We start from the raw sequence: 10,157 nt of genomic DNA on the forward strand, positions 1-10,157 counted from the left end.
TGGAGGAGGTGGTGCGGGCTGCAGACTGCACCTGTGGCCGGGCCTCGGGCTGGGGGCTGTGCCTGTGCCTGTGCCTCAGGCTGGGGGCTGCGCCTGTGCCTGGGCCGTGGGGCTGGAGCCTGCACCTGTGGCCAGACCTCCCGGCTGGGGAGGGCTGTGGTGTTCACTACACTGTGGTGAACTGTGGTTGTGGGCTGTGTTGTAGGCTGTGGTGTTCACTAGAGCCCCCCAGCCCCTGCCCTTCAGCCCTGAAATAGTTAATAAAATGTTAGGAATCATACTACTTACCTTTCCTGGCTCATGGCAGGGGCTCAATAAACACTATCGCCATTTAATATAGATACATGGGTGGATTGGTCAGTACTTGGCAAAATTCAAAATATAACTGATGGTACTTTCTGACTGAATGCGGTCCCATCAGCAAATTATAGTTCCTTGAATGTCAGCTCAAGCTCAGTTTTTCATAAATTTTATCTAATAATCACAATCACCAATAATTTTGTCTCCTCTTCTTTATTAAACTTGACCACAGCATAACACTTGGTAATAAAGTCAAATTGTTTTCCAGTTATATCAAGTATGTACATTTTATCTGTCCAATTTTAACATAAATGAGTTACCCCTTAGAATAAGCTCTTATTGGGGATCCCTGAGTGGCGCAGCGGTTTGGCGCCTGCCTTTGGCCCAGGGCGCGATCCTGGAGACCCAGGATCGAATCCCACGTCGGGCTCCCGGTGCATGGAGCCTGCTTCTCCCTCTGCCTGTGTCTCTGCCTCATTCTCTCTCTCTGTGTGTGACTATCACAAATAAATAAAAATTAAAAAAAAGAATAAGGTCTTATTTCTCTATAACTTTTATAGAGAGGCCAGAAAATTGTACAGATTTGGTAAAAATTTAATGTGAAATATTTTTTTGACATTTTTTAGATTCATACCCCTATTTTATTAAATACTGTGGTTTTTATGCAAATAAAATTTCCAACTAAGAGTCTGCATAAGCCCCTTAATTTTTTTTTAATATTTTTTATCATCAGACACAGAGATATTAAGGATATCTCTTTATCTTGCTTTACTCTACTCAAAAAAAACATAAAATTCTTTTCATTTGAACAACTGACATATTTCCATATTACACTATGTAATGTTAGTAATAGCTAAACATAATATATTCTTTTTTAATAATAAATTTGTTTTTTATTGGTGTTCAATTGCCAACATACAAAAGAACACCCAGTGCTCATCCCATCAAGTGACCCCTCAGTGCCCATCACCAGTTCACCCCACCCCCCACCCTCTTACCCTTCCACCACCCCTAGTTCATTTCCCAGAGTTAGGAGTCTTCATGTTCTGTCTCCCTTTCTATGTTTCCTACGCATTTCTTCTCCCTTCCCTTCTATTCCCATCACTATTATTTATATTCCCCAAATGAATGAGACCATATACTGTTTGTGCATCTCCGACTGACTTATTTCACTTAGCATAATACCCTCCAGTTCCATCCACGTTGAAGCAAATGGTGGGTATTTGTCATTTCTAATGGCTGAGTAATATTCCATTGTATACATAAACCAAATCTTCTTTATCCATTCGTCTTTGATGGACACCCAGGCTCCTTCAACAGTTTGGCTATTGTGGACATTGCTGCTCTAAACATCGGGGTGCAGGTGTCCTGACATTTCACTGCATCTGTATCGTTGGTGTAAAAACCCAGCAGTGCAATTGCTGGGTGGTTGGGCAGGTCTATTTTTAACTCTTTGAGGAACCTCCACACAGATTTCCAGAGTGGCAGCACCAGTTCACATACCCACCAACAGTGTAAGAGGGTTCCAATTTCTCTGCATGCTCTCCAACATTTGTGGATTTATGCCTTGTTAATTTTCCCCATTCTCACCAGTGTGAGGTGGGATCTCACTGTTGTTTTGATTTGTATTTCCCTGATGGCAAGTGATGCAGAGCATTTTCTCATGTGCTTGTTGGCCATGTCTATGTTTTCCTCTGTGAGATTTCTGTTCATGTCTTTTGCCCATTTCATGATTGGATTGTTTGTTCCTTTGGTGTTGAGTTGAAAAGGTTCTTTATAGATCTTGGAAACTAGCCCTTTATCTGATATGTCATTAGCAAATATCTTCTTCCATTCTGTAGGTTGTCTTTGAGTTTTGTTGACTGTATCCTTTGCTGTGCAAAAGTTTCTTATCTTGATGAATAGAAAATATTCTATTCATTGATTAATAGAATGATGATGCACTCCCAATAGTGCATTTTTCTTTTGTTTCTTTTGCCTTCGTGGATGTATCTTGCAAGAAGTTACTCTGGCCGAGTTCAAAAGGGGTTTTGCCTGTGTTCTCCTCTAGGATTTTGATGGAATCTTATCTCACATTAAGATCTTTCATCCATTTTGAGTTTATTTTTGTGTCTGGTGCAAGAGAGTGGTCTATTTTCATTCCTCTGCATGTGGATGTCCAATTTTCCCAGCACCATTTATTGAAGAGACTGTCGTTCTTCCAATGGATAGTCTTTCTTCTTGATTGAATATTAGTTCAATAATGTTGAGGGTCTACTACTGGATTGCCTATTCTGTTCTATTTATCTATGTGTCTGTTTTTGTGCCAGTACCACACTGTCTTGATGACCACAGCTTTGTAGTACAACCTGAAATCTGGCATTGTGATGCCCCCAGATATGGTTTTCTTTTTTAAAATTCCCCTGGCTATTCGGGGTCTTTTCTGATTCCACACAAATCTTTTTTTTTTTTAAAGCTTTAAGAATAATCTATCTTTAAGGAGCTTTTCAGGCCCCCCAACATGACTTCGACTTACAGCTCTTCGGCTCCCTAATTGAAAGGATTCCACACAAATCTTAAAATAATTTGTTCTAACTCTCTGAAGAAAGTCCATGGTATTTTGATAGGGATTGCATTAAACGTGTACATTGCCCTGGGTAATATTGACATTTTCACAATATTAATTATGCCAATCCATGAGCCTTGAATATTTTTCCTTCTCTTTGTGTCTTCCTCAATTTCTTTCAAAATTGTTCTATAGTTTTTAGGGTATAGATCCTTTACCTCCTTGGTTAGGTTTATTCCTAGGTATCTTATTCTTTTGGGTGCAATTGTAAATGGGATTGACTCCTTAATTTCTCTTTCTTCAGTCTCATTTTTAGTGTATAGAAATGCCACTGACTTCTCGGCATTGATTTTGTATCCTGCCACACTGCCAAATTGCTGTATGAGTTCTAGTGTTCTTGGGGTGGAGGCTTTTGGGTTTTCTATGTAGAGTATCATGTCATTGGCGAAGAGGGAGAGTTTGACTTCTTCTTTGCCAATTTGAATGCCTTTAATGTCTTTTTGTTTTCTGATTGCTGAGGCTAGGACTTCTAGTACTATATTGAATAGCAGTGGTGAGAGTGGGCATCCATGTCTTGTTCCTGATCTTAGGGGAAAGGCTCCCAGTGCTTCCTCATTGAGAATGATATTTGCTGTGGGCTTTTTGTAGATGGCTTTTAAGATGTTGAGGAATGTTCCCTCTATCCCTACACTCTGAAGAGTTTTGATCAGGAATGGATGCTGTATTTTTTCAAATGCTTTCTCTCCATCTTTGAGAGGATCATATGGTTCTTGGTTTTTCTCTTGCTGATATGATGAATCATATTGATTGTTTTATGAGTGTTGAACCATCCTGTGTCCTTGTAATAAATCCTACTTGGTCATGGTGAATAAGTTTCTTAATGTACTGTTGGATCCTATTGGCTAGTATCTTGTTGAGAATGTTTGCATCCAAGTTCCTGAGGGATATAGGTCTGTAATTCTCCTTTTTGGTGGGGTCTTTGTCTGGTTTTGGAATTAAGGTGATGCTGGCCTCATAGAACGAATGTGGAAGTACTGCATCTCTTTCTATCTTTCCAAACAGCTCTAGAAGAATAGGTATTGTTTCTTCTTTAAACTTTTGATAGAATTCCCCTGGGAAGCCATCTGGCCCTGGACTTTTGTGTCTTGGGAGGTTTTTGATGACTGCTTCAATTTCCTCCCTGGTTATTGGCCTGTTCAGGTGTTCTATTTCTTCCTGTTCCAGTTGGTAATTTGTGGCTTTCCAGAAATGCATCCATTTCTTCTAGATTGCCTAATTTATTGGCGTATAGCTGTTCATAATATGTTTTTTTTAAATTTTTTATTGGTGTTCAATTTACTAACATACAGAATAACCCCCAGTGCCCGTCACCCATTCACTCCCACCCCCCGCCCTCCTCCCCTTCTACCACCCCTAGTTCGTTTCCCAGAGTTAGCAGTCTTTACGTTCTGTCTCCCTTTCTGATATTTTTAAATCTTTTGTATTTCCGTGGGTTGGTAGTGATCTCTTCTTTCTCATTCATGATTTTATTAATTTGAGTCTTCTCTCTCTTCTTGTTAATAAGGCTGGCTAATGGTTTATGTATCTTATTAATTCTTTCAAAGAACCAACTCCTGGTTTTGTTGATCTGTTCCACAGTTCTTCTGGTCTCGATTTCATTGAGTTCTGCTCGAATGTTTATTAAGTCTCTTCTTCTGCTGGGTGTAGGATCTATTTGCTCTTTTTTCTCTAGCTTCTTTAGGTGTAAGGTTAGCTTTTGAGTTCTTTCCAGTTTTTGGATGGATGCTTGTATTGCGATGTATTTCCCCCTCAGGACTGCTTTTGCTGAATCCCAAAGATTTTGAACGGTTGTATCTTCATTGTCATTAGTTTCCATGAATCTTTTTAATTCTTCCTTAATTTCCTGGATGACCCTTTCATCTTTAAGCAAGATGGTCCTTAACCCCCACGTGTTTCAAGTCCTTCCAAATTTCCTGTAGTGAAGCCCCATGTAGGGCTCTCTGTTCCAAAGGGAATCTGCTTCTCTCTCTCTTTCTCTTTCTCTCTCTCTCAAGTAAATAAGTAAAATCTTTAAAAAAAAGAATTAAGCAAATACCTTAGACAGACTAACCTACTTTGCATTGGCACTAAATGGTTGATATATTTTAATGGTAATATTTAAAGTGTGACTGGCCTTGGGGAAATGATCCCAGGGACATTAGAAGGAACTTCTGTTAATTAAACAATCCTTTTATCTCATAGGGGAGAATACAGAATTTTCATGGAACTGTTTATAATTTCTTTACGTTATAATGACTGCAATTCAATATGTATTTCTCAATAATAGAAAATTTGTGGTGGGTCTATTGCGCACACTGGTCTCTCTCCCTCTCTGATTTTGTCTTATTTTATTGTTCTTTCACTTCCCCTATGTTCATTTTTTTTTGTTTCCTAAATTCCACATATGACTGAAATCATATGATATTTGTCTTGTATTTTATCTATCTTAATTCATACCTGTACCAAATAAATAACTATGCATCACATAAAGGAGATAGCTATAAGTTGGTTAAGGTAATTGGTGGAAAATGGTGCATTGCTAAATTCATGCATCAAGCTTTTGTTTTTTTTTAAATGTTATTTACTTATTTAGTTTTAAATTTAATATTATTTAAATTCAATTTGCCAAATATAGTATAACACCCAGTGCTCATCTCATCACATGGCCTCCTTTTTTTTTTTTTTTATTAATGTGCAAACTTTCTTTTTTTTTTAAACCTTTGTTTTTTTTAAATTTTTTATTTATTTATGATAGTCACAGAGAGAGAGAGGCAGAGACATAGGCAGAGGGAGAAGCAGGCTCCATGCACCGGGAGCCTGATGTGGGATTCGATCCCGGGTCTCCAGGATCGCGCCCTGGGCCAAAGGCAGGCGCCAAACCGCTGCGCCACCCAGGGATCCCCTCACATGCCCTCCTTAATGCCCACCACTCAGTTACCCTATCCTCCCACCTATCTCCCCTTCTGCAACCCTTTGTTTCCCAGAGTTAGGAGTCTCTCATGGTTTGTCTTCCTCTCTAATTTTTCCCACTTAGTTTCCCCGCTTCTTTTATCATCCCTTTCACTATTTCTTATATTCCACATATGAGTGAAACCATATATGATAGTTGTCTTTCTTTAATTGACTTACTTCACTCAGCATAATACCCTCCAGTTCCATCCACGTCAATGTAAATGGTAGGTATTCATTCTGATGGGTGAATAATATTCCATTGTATAAAGAGACCACATCTTATTATATGTTAATGATTTATTTATTTCTTTGAGAGACAGAGAGGGAGAGAAAAAGGGAGGGGCACCATGCTGAGCATGACCCTAAGATCATGACCTGAGCCAAAGTCAAGAATTGGATGCTTAACCCACTGAGCCGCCCAGGAGCCCCTCTTTAAAAATAAATAAATGTGGAAGGGGAGGAGGGCGGGGGGTGGGAGTGAATGGGTGACGGGCACTGGGTGTTATTCTGTATGTTAGTAAATTGAACACCAATTAAAAAAAAATTAAAAATTAAAAAAAAATAAAAATAAAAATAAATAAATTAATTAATTAATTAATTAAAAAATATATATTTTATAAGATCTCAATTAGATAACTGAAAATCAGTTTGTCCAACCATATGGTGAATTTCAATGGAATTATTTCTAAATTATCTGTTCCTAAATGAGTAACACTGTCTCAACACAAACAAAATTCAGGTAAAATAAACTATGTAAGCTCATTGTATGTGTCCAAATGCCATTTTACTATAGTTTAACTTCTTACCAATTTCTAAAGTCACATTGTACAATGCATTCCCTGAGTATGTATTACTGCCATCTTGTGGATAGTTCATCATACTATTTTAACCAAAATTTTTCCAGTAACTTGCCTGAAAACAAATCAATGATTTTTGGATTTGCCTGAAAACAAATCAATGATTTTTTCCCATATATTTTTTTTGCTCACCTGTGAAACAGCAGGCACTGTGCTAAGTAGCAGTTTGAAAGTTAGACACAGATTCCCATTTCAAAAAGATTACACAGTAATTCTCATTTGATGAAATTAATTTTGAAAGTGTGAAGAATGAAGATATGTGAGCAAGAAAGAGTGTCTAGTACCTCTTGAATAAAGTTAAAATATGACCTTACTTTTGTCTAGGATTTGATACATAGATTTCAATTTCAGGGACGCATGGGTGGCTGAGCAGTTGACCATCTGCCTTCAGCCCAGGGCATGATCCTGGAGTCCCGGGATCAAGTCCCATGTGGGGCTCCCTGCAAGGAGCCTGCTTCTCCCTCTGCCTGTGTCTCTGCCTCTCTCTGTGTGTGTTGCTCATGAATAAATAAATAAATAAATCCTTTTATTTATTTTTTAAAGATTTATTTATTTATTTATGATAGACATAGAGAGAGAGAGAAAGAGGCAGAGACACAGGAGGAGGGAGAAGCAGGCTCCATGCCGGGAGCCCCATGTGGGACTTGATCCCAGGACTCCAGGATCGTGCCCTGGGCCAAAAGCAGGCGCTAAACCGCTGAGCCATCCAGGGATCCCTAAATAAATCCTTTTAAAAAAGATTTCAATTTCAGATTTTAATGTATGACTTAATTCAGAGAATATCAAGCTCTTAGAGGATGACAAACACAAATTAAACTCATCTGAAAGTGCTGTGTAAATGTGAAAATTATGTAAACACCAAAGGTGTGTAAAATACTATTGATGTGCTTTAAAGTGAGGGATATAGCTTTTACTTTTTTTAAAAATTTGAGTATAGTTGACATACATGTCTTATTTTTTTAAGTAAACTCCTCCCAACCTGGGATTTGAACTCATGAATTTGAGATCATGAGTAGCAAGAGTAGAATTCCAAGAGTCATTTCTAAGGATTTACATGATTAGATTGAGCTAACTCAGATTCTCAGAATAATCTCTCCATCTTAAAGTCTCTAGCGTTTTTATGCCTACAAGGTGACTTTTTTCCATATAAGGTAACATATTCACAGATTTTGAGTATTAGAGTATGGACATCTTTGGGGAGCCATTATTCTTCCTGACTATTGATTTGTCAAAAAGTAATCCGTAATTCATAAAATTTCTAATTAAAGTGCAATTGAGAATTATTTTTAATAACATCAAAAAATAATGAATTAACTATTCATCCCTAGAATTAAAAAGAAAACTAGCAAATTAAACCAAATGAAAACGGAAGGAAATAACCTACAAAGAATACATCAGAGATTAATGAAATGCACAGAGGAGCATATTAGTGGAGCCAACAGCGATTCTTTGAAAAGAATTAAAATTTGGCAGTACTCTGTCAAGATATACTCAGAAAATTAACTGAATAATATTCTAAAAAGCATGATGAATAATACATTACAAAAATAAATAATAAATAAGTGGTATCTCCCCTCAGGTAATCCAGTAAAAGAAGAATAAACATCAAATAAACATAACAAACATTGTATGTTCTCATTCATTTGGGGAATATAAATAATAGTGAAAGGGAATATAAGGAAAGGGGGAAGAAATGTGTGGGAAGTATCAGAAAGGGAGACAGAACGTAAAGACTGCTAACTCTGGGAAACGAACTAGGGGTGTTGGAAGGGGAGGAGGGCGGGGGGTGGGAGTGAATGGGTGACGGGCACTGGGGGTTATTCTGTATGTTAGTAAATTGAACACCAATAAAAAATAAATCAAAAAAAAAAGAAAAGAAAAAGAAAAGACTATTCACCTCCAAAGACTGCACTCTTTTTATATATTTTATTAATGTCTCTTTTTACTGGGTTTCCCATAGCATTTTTAGTTCTCTAGCCAGCTACTGTCTCCTTATCTGATTTTGAGTTTAACTACAGGAATTAATTATACCTAGGGATCTTCATAAAGCAAAATGTACATCAAAATTCAATAAATATCAATTTGATGAATTAATTTTTTGGATGAATTAATTTTAAGACATAAACAATAGAAATGAATTATCCTTATTTTTGTTTCATTTTCATTACAGTTTTCTTTTCAAAAAGAATTTTCAAGAATTATTTAAGCCATGGAAAACTGTGAAATATGCGTGTCATTCATTGAGTCTCTAGACAATTAAGAGTGACTCAACTGTCACCTTAGGACTGTGAGCACTGCCAAGTATCTGATTCTCTCACACAGCACTCAGAGATTATTTCAGTAAATCTGATATTTTATTCTTTCTTCTTATCATATCAGACTTGTTACTTCTACCAATTATATACATATTGTATAACACTGGTCACTGGCTCAAGATAAACAATACAAACCAAACATCATCCTCAGAGTACCAGCAACAAAGCTGGAATATATTTTCCCTAAACTTGAAATACACAGAAACCATGATCATTACTCAATAAAGATGAAGTACAGAGAAAGCCATTCCACTTCAAAATCAACAAGCAGGCGAATATCATCCAAATGTATTCTTCAGCTGTAAGGCTATGGGATTCAATAAATAAACTTTTTGAAATTAAGTATTTCAAAATCATTGGATGCATTCTTTGCATTGCTGCCATCCCAAATTGTCATAATATCCAGATCTTTCAGTTATATCACTGTTAATATAGAATTAAATAAAAATATTTTTCCCCAGGATCTTTCTCAGAGCCTCTTTGACATCTTTGTTTCTCAGGGAGTAAATGAAAGGATTCAACATGAGAGTGACTAACGTATAACATAAGGAGCCACTTTACTTAGTTCAGGGAATCTGTCAGGGATGAAATACATAAAAATGATGGCACCGTACAGGATGCTCACGACTCCTAGGTGAGAGCTGCAAGTGGAGAAGGCTTTCTTACATCCCTCAGTGGATCTTATCTTTAGAACTGTGGACACAATATACATATAGGACATGAGAATGACAATGATGGTAGGCAAAATAATAATGCTGCATAAGGGAAAGGAAACTATCCTATGAAAGTAGAGATCAGAGCAAGTAATCCTTTGAAGTGGACGGTCATCACAGTAAAAGTGGTCGATGGCTCGGGAAGCACAAAAGGACAAAGTAAATGTCATACTCGTCTGAAGAACCGAGCTGATGTAGCCACTAAAATAGGAGGGCATGGGGTGGGGGTGAATGGGTGTCGGGCACTGAGGGGGGCACTTGACGGGATGAGCACTGGGTGTTATTCTGTATGTTGGTAAATTGAACACCAATAAAAAATAAATTTATTATAAAAAATAAAAATAAATAAAAAAAATAAGAACCAGCCACCAACTGAATGCAGAGGCACATTGACATCTGGATGGAGTAGAGGAGTGAGTTGCAGATGGCAATGAAG

The 10,157-nt window shown here is 37.4% G+C and overlaps 1 pseudogene; it reads right to left on the bottom strand.

The window, feature by feature from the left end:
* Positions 1 to 9,082: 9,082 nt before the first annotated feature.
* On the bottom strand, positions 9,083 to 9,948 carry LOC140642163 (olfactory receptor 9K2-like; annotated as a pseudogene).
* Between the last annotated feature and the right edge of the window lie 209 nt (positions 9,949 to 10,157).

Source organism: Canis lupus, chromosome 11 (assembly GCF_048164855.1).
Source record: "Canis lupus baileyi chromosome 11, mCanLup2.hap1, whole genome shotgun sequence".
Lineage (NCBI taxonomy): Eukaryota > Metazoa > Chordata > Mammalia > Carnivora > Canidae > Canis > Canis lupus.